At 39.5% G+C, this 14358-nt stretch overlaps 1 pseudogene; it reads left to right on the plus strand.

The window, feature by feature from the left end:
- The first annotated feature begins 1678 nt into the window (after positions 1 to 1678).
- On the plus strand, positions 1679 to 2251 carry LOC108544907 (securin pseudogene; annotated as a pseudogene).
- The last annotated feature ends 12107 nt before the right edge of the window (positions 2252 to 14358 follow it).

Here is a 14358-nt window from a genome sequence, read left to right on the forward strand (position 1 = left end):
AATTAAGGCCAGGTGCAATAACCCACACCTGTAATCCCAGCATTTTGAGAGGCTGAGGCAGATGGATCACTTGAGGCCTGGAGTTCAAGACCAGCCTGGCCAACATGGCAAAATCCCATCTCTACTAAAAATACAAAAATTAGATGGGCATGGTGGTGCACACCTGTAGTCCCAGCTACTTGGGAGTCTGAGGCATGAGAATCACTTGAACCCAGGAGGCGGAGGTTTCAGTGAGCAGAGATTGTGCCATTGCACTCTAGCCTGGGCAACAGAGTGAGACTCTGTTTCAAAAAAACAAAAAAAAGAGAAAGGTAAAGAGAATCGATGAGCTGTGGAAAAATTTAAGCAGCCTAATATACTTGCAATTAGATTCCCTGAAGGAGAAGATAAGGATGGTGTTGGAGAATGGGATAGGAAAACACATTTGTAGAAATTATGGCTGACATATTCCCAAATTAGATGAAAACTATAAACTCACAGATCTGACAAGTGCAATGAATTCAAACACTAGAAACATGAAGAAAACTACACCAAGGAACATCATAATAAAAGTACTAAAAACCAGTGATAAAGTGTTAATAGCAGCCAGAAGAAAAGATATGTTATATATGGAGGAACAAAGTTAAAAATGTCAGCATATTTCTCATCAGAAATAGTACAAGTGGCCAGGCACAATGGCTCATGCCTGTAATCCCAACACTTGTAAGAGGCGGAGGAGGGCAACGGGCAGATCACCTGAGGTCAGGAATTTGAGATGAGCCTGGCAAATGTGGTGAAACCCCGACTCTACTAAAAATACAAAAATTAGCTGGGTGTGGTGGCGCATGCCTGTAATTCCAGCTCCTCAGGAGGCTGAGGCAGGAGAATCACTGGAACCTGGGGGGCAGAGGTTGCAGTGAGCTGAGATGGCACCACTGCACTCCAGCCTGGGTGACAAAGCAAGATTCCGTCTCAAAAAAAAAAAAAAAAAAGTACAAGCAAGAAGTAGAGCAACATCTATAACGTACTGAATAAAAAAATTTGTCAACCTAAAATTCTTTACCTAGCAAAAATATCCTTCAAAATCAAAGATATATAAAGATCAAAGATATATAAAGCTATATAAAGATTTTTTCAGACTGAAAAAAAAGCTGAAAAATTCATAACCATTTGACTCATACAACAAGAAACATTCAAGGAAGCCCTTCAGACATAGAAAAGTTATTCTGGATTTNATCAAAGATATATAAAGCTATATAAAGATTTTTTCAGACTGAAAAAAAAGCTGAAAATTCATAACCATTTGACTCATACAACAAGAAACATTCAAGGAAGCCCTTCAGACATAGAAAAGTTATTCTGGATTTCTGGAAATAATCTACTAAGAAATGAAGAGCACTTGAAACAGTAACAACAGAAGTAAACATATTTGATTTTTTAATAATTTAAATCTCTAAAAGTTAACAACTTTAAACAAAAATAGTAATAACTAATTGTGGGTTTATATCTAATGTATCAGTAAAATATATGACAACAGTATTATAAAAGCTAGCATTAGAGACATGGAAGTATACTATTGTAAGATATATCCTATAAGTGTAAGTATTGTATAAGTGATGTGGTATAATTCAAATGAAGATAGACTGTAATAAATTAAAGATATATACTTAAATCTGGTTGACAGCAGCAATAATCCAGAATGGCTACTCTGATCTATGTTGATAAGGAAAATGGAGAACCAGGTACCCTTGTGGCTGCAAAGGATGGGCTGAAGCTGGGGTCTGGACCTTCAATCAAAGCCTTAGATGGGAGATCTTAAGTTTCAACACCACGTTTTGGCAAAACAGTCGATGTTCCACCAGCCTTACCTAAAGCTACCAGGAAGGCTTTGGGAACTGTTAACAGAGCTACAGAAAAGTCAGTAAAGACCAGTGGACCCCTCAAACAAAACAGCCAAGCTTTTCTGCCAAAAGATGACTGAGAAGACTGTTAAAGCAAAAAGCTCTGTTCCTGCCTCAGATGATGCCTATCCAGAAATAGAAAAATTATTCCCCTTCAATTCTCTAGGCTTTGAGAGTTTTGACCTGCCTGAAGAGCACCAGATTCCACATCTCCCCTTGAGTGGAGTGCCTCTCATGATCCTTGATGAGGTGAGAGAGCTTGAAAAGCTGTTTCAGCTAGACCCCCCTTCACCTGTGAAGATGCCCTCTCCACCATGGGAATCCAATCTGTTGCAGTCTCCTTCAAGCATTCTGTTGACCCTGGATGTTGAATTGCCACCTGTTTGTTCTGACATAGATATTTTAAATTTCTTAGTGCTTTAGAGTTTGTGTGTATTTGTATTAATAAAGCATTATTTGTTTAATAGAAAAAAAAAAGATACATACTTCAATCCTAAAATAAAATAACCATTAAAAGGAAAAACAGGAGTTATAATAAAGGAACAAAGGACATAAAATGGGATAATAATGCTTAATCCAAAATAAGGCAGAAAATGAAGAAAAATGAAACAAGGAACAGATAAATATAAAACAAATAGCAATATGAAAGACAAACTTGACCAGGCGCGGTGGCTCACGCCTGTAATCCCAACACTTTGGGAGGCTGAGGCAGGCAGATCACCTGAGGTCGGGAGTTCGAGACCAGCCTGACCAACATGGAGAAATCCTGTCTCTACTAAAAATACAAAAATAGCCAGGTGTGGTAGCGCATGCGTGTAATCCCAGCAGCTCGGGAGTGTGAGGCAGGAGAATCACTTGAACCTAGGAGGCGGAGAATGTGGTGAGCGGAGATTGCACCATTTCACTCCAACCTGGGCAACAAGAGCAAAACTCCGTCTCAAAAAAAAGAAAGCTAGAGCAGCTATATGAATATATCAAGAATATTTCAAAGCAAATAATATTACTGTGGAAAGAGAAGGTCATTTCATAATGATAAAGGGGCCAATTTATCAAGAGGACATAATTCTAAACATTTATGCACTTAATAACAGAGCTTCAAAATATATGAACAAAAACTGAAAATCCTTCAAGAAGAAATAGACACACCCACAATTATAGTTAGAAGTTTCAAAACTGCCGGGCGCGGTGGCTCACGCCTGTAATCCCAGCACTTTGGGAGGCCGAGGCGGGCGGATCACAAGGTCAGGAGATCGAGACCACAGTGAAACCCCGTCTCTACTAAAATACAAAAAATTAGCCGGGCGCGGTGGCAGGCGCCTGTAGTCCCAGCTACTCAGGAGGCTGAGGCAGGAGAATGGCGTGAACCTGGGAGGCGGAGCTTGCAGTGAGCTGAGATCCGGCCACTGCACTCCAGCCTGGGCGACAGAGCGAGACTGTCTCAAAAAAAAAAAAAAAAAAAAAAAAAAACAAAAGTTTCAAAACCCCTTTCATAATAACACAAGTAGAGAGAAATTCAGCAAGTATATAGAAGACCTAAACAACACTATTAAACATCTTGAGATTTTACACACACACATATATATATATATTTTAAGACGGTTTTGCTCTGTCGCCCAGGCTGAAATGCAGTAGCAATCTTGGCTCACTGCAACCTCTCTGCCTCCTAGGTTCAAGCAATTCTCCTGCCTCAGCCTCTCGAGTAGCTGAGACTACAGGCACACGCCACCAGACCCAGCTAATTTTTGTATCTTTCGTAGAGACAGGGTTTTGCCATGTTGGCCAGGTTGGTCTCAAACTTCTGGCCTCAAGCGATGCACCCACATCAGCCTTCCAAATTGCTGGGATTACAGGTGTGAGCCACCACAACTGGCCAACTTAATTGATATTTATAGAACACCGCAAAATAGAATATATAAACTTTTCATGTGTACACAAGATATTCACTGAGGCAGACCATATTCTGAGCCATAAAATCAATAAACCCAAAACAATTCAAATCACACAAAGTATGTTCTCTAACTATAATAAAATTAAATTAGAAATCAGTAACAGCAAGACATTTGGAAAAATCCAATTTTTTTCCTTTCTTTTTTTTTTTTTTTTGGACGGAGTCTTGCTCTGTTGCCCACGATGGAGTGCAGTGGCATGATCCTGGCTCACTGCAGGCTCCGCCTCCCAGGTTCACACCATTATCCTGCCTCAGCCTCCCTAGTAGCTGGGACTACAGGCGCCCACCACCGCGCCCGGCTAATTTTTTGTATTTTTAGTACAGACGGAGTTTCACCATGTTAGCCAGGCTAGTCTAGAACTCCTGACCTCAGGTGATCCACCCACCTTGGCCTCCCAAAATGCTGGGATTAAAGGCGCGAGCCACCATGCCTGGCCAAAATCCAAATATTTTGAATCCAAATATACAACCCTAATAACCCATGGGTCAAAGAAGAAATTGAAAGGAAAATTAGAACATATTTTGAACTGAATGAAAATGAAAACATAACATATCAAACTTTGTGGAGTGTCCTAAAGTAGTACTTAGAAGGTATTGCCCATATTGGAAAAGAAAAAAAAGCTCAAATCAATGACCTCAACTTTCAACTCACCAACAATAAAAATAAGAGCAAATTGAACTGTAGTGGGAGAAAATATTTGCAAATTACATATCTCATAAGAGTCTAGTATCCAGAATATATAAAAAACTTGTTTGACTCAACAGCAAAGACAAATAATCCAATTTTAAAGTAGTTAAAAGACTTAAATAGGCATTTCTCCAAAGAAGATATACAAATGGCCACAGGCCTATGAAGAGTTGCTCAACAACATTAGTCATTAGGGAAATGCAAATCCAAATCACGATGAGATACCAATTCACACTCACTAGGATGGCAGTAATAAAAAAAGTGAAAACTAAGTGTTGGTGAGGATGTGGAGAAGCTGAAGCCTTGTACATTGGTGGTGAAAATGTAAAATGGTGTGGTTGCTGTGGAAAACAATTTTGAGGTTTCTCAAAAAGTTTAACACAGTATTTCTGTATGACCCAGCAATTCTACTTCTAGATATATACTCCCCCCAAAAAACTGAAAATATGTATTCAAACAAATACTTGTACATGTTTGTTCACAGCAGCACTGCTCACAATATTCAAGAGGTGAAAATAACCCATGTGTCCATCAGCTAATGAATGGATAAACTGTGGTGTATACATTCAATGGAATAATTATTACCCAGCCATAAAAACGAATGAAGTACTGATACATGCTACAAAATGAATGAACCTTGAAAACATTATACTATATTTATATTTATATTCCATATAAATGGAATCATACAGTTCTTACCTCTGATGTCTGGTTTATTTCATTTAGCATAATGTTACAGGCACTTAGCCTATTTCATAGAAACAGAAAACAGATTGGTAGTTGCCAAGGGCTGTGGATTGCCTGAGACCAGCCTGGACAACATGGTGAAACCCCATCTCTACTGACAAAATATAAAAAAAAAAAAAAATTAGCCAGCTGTAGTGGAACATGCCTGTAGTCCCAGCTATGGGAGGCTGAGATGGGAGGATCACCTGAGCCCAGGAGGTTGAGGCTGTAGTGAGTCAAGAGCAGGGCAATGCACTCCAGCCTGGGCAACTGGAGTGAGACCCTTTCTCAAAAATAATAATAATAATAATAATAATGTACAAATTAAATTCAGAAAAGGTACAATATAATTTTATTATTTAGAGATTTAGAGATGTGGAAGGAAATATAATAAGGACTAAAAGCAGAAACATTTAAAAACATTTAACATGGTTCCTTCCCAAAATTAAATTGACCTAACTTATAAGGGGACTTCTTTCAAATGACTTCAAAATAAAGGATATCTTTCCGTAGTGGAATAAACTCAAAGAACAAAAGAACTGTAAAAATAATTATAAAAAAATTTTAAACTCTATTCAAGTAATCATTATATGAGATCATATTCGTGTTGTAGAATAAAGAAAATGGGTCAGGTGTGGTGGTGTATGCCTGTAATCCCAGCACTCTGGGGGGCCAAGACGGGCAGATCGCTTGAGCCCAGGAGTTCCAGATGAGCCTAGGCAACATGGTAAAACCCTGTCTCTATAAAAATTAGCTGGGTGTGGTGGCACATGCCTGTAGTTCCAGCTACTCGGGAGGCTGAGAGATAGAAGGATCACTTGAGCCCTGATGGTTGAGGCCGCAGCGAGCTAAGATCATGCCACTGCACTCCAGTCTGGGCAACAAAGCAAGACCCTGCCTCAAATAATAATAATAACAGTAATAATAACTTTTTAAAAAGGAAGAAAATTAGTAATTATCTTCATATCCTTAAGAACCAGGAATTCTGATGTAGGAGAAAGGAGATACAGATGAGGTTAGGTTTAAAAAAACCAAAAAAACCTGTAGTACTGAATTTCAGTTGGAAGTATCAGTATGAATACATGTTGTATTTTATCTTTAAAATATATATATGCATATTTTATGTGTACATAAACATATGTATATATATATAAATACACATATATATTTATATTTATGTATTTCCTAGCTCTAGCATGGGAAAGGCTAAAATCAATGACCAATCCAGGGAAATGAACACCTCTAGTACCAAGATTATGGGCCCTAAATATTTCCCACTAATATGAACTAGGGTTCCTTGGAGAATTGGCTGATTGCAGACCTGCAGCAGAAAATGTACAAGATGAGCCTGGAATGTCCTAACTTCCTTACTTTCTAGTATGATATCAGTGACTACCAGAGTCATGTGAAAAACCTCAGAAACTAATTCAAGATGGCAAAATCGATCGTAAAAAAGAATCACCATTATGAATTGAAATATATTGAACATGTAAATCCATGAATTTACAAAGATACTAAAAAACAGAAAACAAACCTCATGGGTTACCTTTGGATAACCATAAGGAACTAATTCATTGTTCTGAAAACTGGTAAATAAAAGGTAAGAACCAAGCCTGTATCCTGCCTTCCAATATAAACTGCACTCCGGGTAACGAAATAGTCAGTGAAGAGAAGTTTCTTGTTACAGAAGAATTCCAGGTAATGCATAAAGACAGAATACTACCATTTTGCAATGAATTAATGAATTAATGCATGTAGGCAATGATGATCAATGGCTACTTATCTCATAAAAAGAGTGCTGACCAAACATTTTATGCCTCCTGATGGAAAAACACATCACTATGCAATATTCTTGCCAAAATACTCGAATCTAAATCTCATTAAGTTTCTAGCTCTAACTTCCAATTTATAGGAACTGCAGGGGTCAGAAGTACATGTCAAATGACATCATAGGGATGCAATCAGTAAACTTCAGTGGGAGATCCTACAGGCTAAATGACCTGGTTTCTTTATAACATAAATTATAAGGGAAAAAAGAAAGGCAGCAGATATACAGAATAAAAAACAACTAAAAAAATTATGAGGCAATTTGAGAATTTGAACATGACTACATACCCAGTAATAAGAAATCATAAAAAGAAAAAAATCAGTGGTTTTTTTTTTTAACTGTAATGATGTTATATTTTGTTTTGTTTTGTTTTTTGAGGCACGGTCTCATTCTGTCACCAGGCCGTAGTGCAGTGGTGCAGTCTCGGCTCACTGTAACCTCTAACTCCCTGGTTCAAGCCATTCTCTTGCCTCAGCCTCCCGAGTACCTGGGATTAAAGGGACATGCCACCCTGCCCGGCTAATTTTTGTATTTTTAGTAGAGATGGGGTTTTACCATGTTGGTCTGGATGGTCTTGATCTCCTGACCTCCGGCCGATGTCATGTTTTTTACAAGTCTATATTATAGGCTGGACGTGGTGGCTCACGCCTGTAATCTCAACACTTTGGGAGGCCAAGGTGGGTGGATCCTGTAAGGTCAGGAATTATCTCTACTAAAAATACAAAAATTAGCCAGGCGGGGTGGCATGTGCCTTTAATTCCAGGTACTTGGGAGGCTGAGGCAGAAGAATTGCTTGAACCAGGGAGTTAGAGGTTACAGTGAGCCGAGACCGCACCACTGCACTACGGCCTGGTGACTGAGTGAGACCCTGCCTCAAAAAACAAAACAAAACAAAACAAAATATAACATCATCACACTTAAAAAAAAAACTACTGATTTTTTTCTTTTCTTTTATGATTTCTTATTACTGGATATCTAGTCATGTTTGAATTCTCAAATTGCCTCATAATTTTTTTAGTTGTTTTTTATATCTGTATATCTGCAAAAGTTAGCCGGGTATGGTAGCAGGTGCCTGTGGCGGAGGTTGCAGTGAGCTGAGATCGCGCCACTGCACTGGGGGACAACAGCGAGACTTCGTCTCAAAAAAAAAAAAAAAAAAAAGTTTAAAAAGTTTTTTTTAAAAAACTAATGCTTAAATATTTACAGATGAAACAATCTATTGTTTGGGATTTGATTCAAAATTACGTGTGTGTAGGGGCAGGTGAGTGCAATAAGATTTAGCCATAATTAGTTAACTGTTGAAACAGGGCAGTAGGCTTATGAAGGCTAATTATACTATTCAGATGACTTTTTTAGGTTTGTCTCCAAATACAGTCACAGTCTGAGATACTGGGGGCTAGAACTTCAACATATGAATTTGAGGGGACACAATTCAGGCTATAACACTTTGGCTAACTCCTCGCTCTCTGGGAATCAGTCTAAATTGGACTTTCTCAGGGAAGCTTTCCTTGACCCCTGACTTAAGGGAAGGTCCCTGTTATATTCACATAGGAGCCTACACTTACCCTGTTAATACATATCGTTTAGCACACAGATGAAATTAAATAGTCATTTAATGTTTTATGACTGTTTCACCTACTAACCCCTAAGAGCCATAAGGGCAGGGACTGTGTTTGTCACGTTCACCACTGGGCCCACAGGGTTTAGAATAGTGTCTGACATACTGGGATCACTCAATGAGTATAGGAGTGGTGTATGGTGTTACAAAATGGGGGAGTTTCAGAGATGAAAACAAGATCTGCAAGCCCACCAGGAAGGATTCTGAGACCAGCAGCAACCATCTGGGAGACGTGTACAGGCTGAGCATCCCTAACTCAAAAAATCTAAAATGTTTCAAAATCCAAAACTTTCTGAGTGTCTACATGATGCTATAAGTGGAATATTCCACACCTGACCTCATGCGACAGGTTGCAGTTAAAACGCTGGTGCACAACACAGTTTTATCAGTTTTATTTAACATCCCCAAGGGGGTTATTGTACAATAATCTTTTAATCAAAACACAGCATCACAGGCAGAGACTGAGAGTCTGCTGTTATTTGTTGTTGCTGTTTTTTTGTTTTTTTTGAGATGGAGTCTCACTCTGCCCCCCAGGCTGGAGTGCAGTGGTGTGATCTCGGCTCACTGCAACCTCCGCCTCCTGGGTTCAGGTGATTCTCCTGCCTCAGCCTGCCGAGCAGCTGGGAGGGATTACAGGAGCGCTCCACCATGCCTGGCTAATTTTTGTATTTTTAGTGGAGACGGGGTTTCGCCATGTTGGTCAGGCTGGTCTTGAACTCCTGACCTCAGGTAATCCACCCGCTTCGGCCTCCCAAAGTGCTGGGATTATAGGCGTGAGCCATCACAGCTGGCCGTATTGCTGTTGTTAAGCAGTTGATGCAGGTATTCTGGGGATGCCCCTGTGCTGCCTGGTTACCCTAAAAACATTATTTTCTCACTGTATTAATGGTGTGCCATATTGGTTACTGTTAAGCGTTAACGTGTGAATAAGTGGGAGAAAATGATTGCTTATCACTAGCATATAAATTCAGAGTCAGAAATGATGGTGATGCCAAACAAGTAAGGATTGACCACATGGGTGATGAGATCGTCCACATGGGTGATGAGATAGTGACACCTTTGCTTTCTGACAGTTCAGTGTACACAAATTTTGTTCCATGTACAGAATTACTTAAAATATTGTATAAAATGACCTTCAGACTGTGTGCATAAGGTGTATATGAAACATAAATGGGAATTTCATCTTTAGATTTGATTCATATCCCCAAGAGATCTCATTATATATATGTAGATATTCCAAAATCTGTAAATACCCGAAATCCAAAACACTTCCCGTTCCAAGCATTTTGGATAAAAGATACTCAACCTGTCCCAGCAAATCAGTAATCTTGGTGGTCAAGCCTCACTGACTTTAATCCCACTGAAGTACTGAATTAAGGGGGTTGAGTCTTAATTCCAGTGCTGTCTCAATCATTAATTTAGCAATGTAAAAACGGGGCAATGTTCCTTAATTTTTGCATTATCTCTCATTCCTCATTTGCAAATACAGGAAATTATCTAAAGCCAACATTGGTCACAATTTAAACAGAAAACCCCTGATCTGTGAATATCCCAAACCAACTCTACCCCATGCTGCTGAGACCCTTGTGTGCCTTTGATGGGAGTGTTAATCCCAACATTTCCTTTAACAACCAATTTTGCTGAAGCTATGTGAGTCCCACCTCCAGGCCGCTAAAGTTTTCTCCCATGCTGCAAAAGGGGGTTACAAATCAAAGCTCCAAAGAGCCTCCAGCACTGCCAAAAGACTCAGGGGCATAGAGGGCAATTGGAGTTCAGAGGTCATAAGGGCATTTGAAGTCTATTCACAATCTTGTGACTTGGTTAGGAGTTAAGAAGTGATATCCATGACTTCTAGGAGAAAGTGGATTTGAATTCAAATGAGTGGCTAGAATATTTTGGAGGTATGGAGAGGGGAAGATCATATTCTTTTTTTTCTTTTGAGATGGAGTTTCACTTTTTGCCCAAGCTGGAGTGCAATGGCACAATCTCGGCTCACTGCAACCTCCGCTTCACGGTTCAAGTGATTTTCCTGCCTCAGCCTCCTGAGTAGCTGGAATTATAGGCACCATCATGCCTGGCTAATTTTGGATTTTTAGTAGAGATGGAGTTTCTTCATGTTGGTCAGGCTGGTCTTGAACTCCTGACCGCAGATGATCAACCCTCCTCGGCCTCCTAAAGTGCTGGGATTACAGGTGTGAGCCACCGTGCCTGGCCCATATTCTTTTTTAAAACAGTTTTTGCCAGCTGGGAAAGCATATTATGGAGAAAAGCAAAGTCTCAGCAGTTTACGAGTATCTAGCCCTAGTCCTCTCCTATGCATTTGCCTAACTGTATATCTTGACTACCCATGTGACTTGGGACAAGATTCTACCTTGGTTCATCTAGGAATAATTACTAGCACAAGAGGTGGTTGTGAGTATCACATAAGGTCACATATGGAAATGCATTAAATGCAGAGGTTGGGAGTGAAGAGCTTCATGGAAGCTACAGAATTCTGGCTGCCACCTCTTAGGAACTGTGTAACCTTGGGCATGTTTTAACTTTCCTTGCCTAGGTTTTCTCATCTGTAAAATGGAAATAATAATGGTACCTATCTCTTGTGAGTGTTGTGATAATTAAATGTAATAATGTTATTATACCTGAAACAAGCATCCAATAAGTGTTAGCTATTTATTTTAATGCTTTGTAATATTCAGAGCTTTTTCACCTAATATGATCTCATTTGATTACCTCAGAAATCTGTAACTTCTGGCCAGGCGTGGTGGCTCACACCTATAATCCCAACATTCTGGGACGCTGAGGTGGGAGGCTGAGGCTTGAGTGCAGGAGTTCGAGGTTACAGTGATCCATGATCACGCCACTGTACTCCAGTCTGGACGACAGAGCGAGACCCTATCTCTAAAAAAATAAATAAACCTGTGACTTCCCACTCCCTTCGAACTCCTCACTCTCTTTTACTCTCCCCTCTCCCCAAGCAATGTCCTTGTCTCGTTGAAAACATCAGGCTTAATCTCCCTCAGTATCCCCCACATCCTCAAACCACTGTGGATAAGCACCTGGCCCTCTTTAGCTACTTCCTCTTCTCTTTCTGGAAAAAAACAACTTGCATTTCTGTAAAAACCACATGCAGCACAGTTTTCTGCCTGAAATGCTCTGTCTCCCCCATCCCCAGTTTTCACCAGGTAACTCCTACTCCTTACTCTAGATTAATTTCAACTATGTCACCTTCTTCTTGAAGCCTTCTCTGACCATCTTCTGCGAAATGGGGGATATTCCCATGGCTCCCTAAATTTAATGCTATCTTAAATTATCATCCTACATAATAATTCTCTCTTTGCATGTTTATTTCCTTTACATCCTTAGAACCTAGCACAATATCTGCCCTGTAGGTAACCAAGTGCCCCAGATTGCCCCAGATTCTTGGTTTAAATATTGTCAAGTCATGCATTCCAGGAAACTACCACAGTCAAGGGTGGTTGGTCACCATAGTACACATGCAGTAAGTTTTACTGAATGAACGTAGTCCGCACTTGCTGTCTTGTCTTCCCCCTCTACTATTCACTCTTCAACCCAACGTCATCAGCTTCCACCCTGACATCCCATTTGTTGGCACATGGTACAATGCTCTCCTTGTGGCCAAAATCTATTGGACACTTTATAGTCCTTCAAAAATTGACCTTTCAATAAATGATTTTTAATAATCAGATTATTCCTATTGTGCACCTATTATTTCTTATAGTGAAGCAAGATAGTATTAAAATATCCACATTTATTAAGTGTAGATAGACTCAAGGAATCCATACATTGTTTTAAATAATTCAAAATAATTCAAAATGTCATACCATATTTATGATTCATTAAAATAATTATAAGATGTGATCAATGACAGGTGTTTTCTGAATAAGAACTTTCCAGAAGTGATGATTCATATTTAAAAGTACTTAAGACAATGAAAAAAGCAGTTCTCCTTTTTCATGAAATCCAAATAAGAAAATAGAATGGTATTTCAAGAAGCTCATAACAAATTAGTTTTTTTCATTTAAGCTCTGAAAATATATGTATAGAAACGATCTATAAAAATGAATATGTAAACCAGTACTTAAATTTAATGAGTATTTTTAAGCTAAAGAACAGATTTTCTTAATATCCTAAAAGCAGAGGCTTTCCCACAACCCTTCTCATTTCTTTTTTTTCACGCCATTCTCCTACCTCATCCTCCCAAGTAGCTGGGACTACAGGCACCCGCTACCATGTCTGGCTAATTTTTTTGTATTTTTAGTAGAGATGGGGTTTCACTGTGTGTTAGCCAAGATGGTCTCGACCTCCTGACCTCGTGATCCGCCCACCTCAGCCTCCCAAAGTGCTGGGATTACAGGCGTGAGCCACCGCGCGTGGCCTTTTTTTTTTTTTGGAGACAGGATCTCATTCTATCACCCAGGCTGGAGTGCAGTGACGTGATCTTGGCTCACTGAAACCTCTGCCTCCTGGGCTCAAGCAATTCTCCCACCTCAGCCTTCCAAGCAGTTGAGACTATAGGTGCACCATCACCATGCCTAGCTAATTTTTGTATTTTTTGGTAGAGGCGGGGTTTTGCCACATTGTCCAGGTTGGTCTCAAACTCCTGGGCTCAAGAAATCCACCTTCCTCGGCCTCCCAAAGTGCTGGGATTACAGCTGTGAGCCACCACACCCAGCCCCTCACATTTCTCTCTCTCTTTTTTTTTTTTTTTTTTTTTTGAGATGGAGTCTCACTCTGTTGCCCAGGCTGGAGTGCAGTGATGTGATCTCAACTCACTGCAACCTCCACCTCCCAGGTTCAAGTGATTCTCATTGCCTTAGCCTCCCGAGTAGCTAGACTATAGGCATGTGCCACCACACCTGGCTATCACATTTCTTAAGACTAAATATGAACCAATCCTCATCAAAGAATAATGCCTAGCAATTGCCTGTTTACATATTCTTCAATCCCACTAAACTCTATGTTCTTTGAGGGCAGGATTGGATGGCATCTCTAGCACCTAGAAAAATAGGTGCCTGACTCAGGCTGGGGCGAAATAAATGTCTTAAGCAGAGAACTAGGAAGGAAGGGAGGACATTTTTAAAGTGAGCGATATTAGATTGTTATAAAATAAGAATGTTTCAGAAAGTAGGGCATTATATCAGAAATGTACATACATTTTATTTGTAAAACATTTCCAGATATGTACAAAGGACAGCATTGGCAATAAACACTAATCGCTAAGTTGACTATCATGATAGCCCTTATTGACTCATCTCTTCTTGAATTTGCAGAATTTCAAATATCACAGTAAAAACTGATTCAGTATGCTACTTCCATATAGTAGAAGATGCACTGGGAATCAAGGTAGCCTGAATGTATAGAAAAGAATTCCTTTTTTATCCCAAACCCAAGAAATCTGAAGGCAATTTTTTCACCTCCCATATTTAGAGATTTACACACACACACACACACACCCCAAAAACTATTTCCAGGCAGAGGCTGATACTCAGTTGCCATGTACCAAGACAGTCATTCTATTTTGTACATACTTAATATAATTTAGCCATTATTATTATTATATTCCAACTCTGAAAACCATGTCTCATATCTTTATATTTTTGCATCTATATATAAAAATATCTAAATTATCTCAAATTCCTCACTTGCTAG

This window comes from Rhinopithecus bieti, unplaced genomic scaffold (genome assembly GCF_001698545.2).
Source record: "Rhinopithecus bieti isolate Rb0 unplaced genomic scaffold, ASM169854v2 scaffold_27306, whole genome shotgun sequence".
Taxonomy (NCBI): domain Eukaryota; kingdom Metazoa; phylum Chordata; class Mammalia; order Primates; family Cercopithecidae; genus Rhinopithecus; species Rhinopithecus bieti.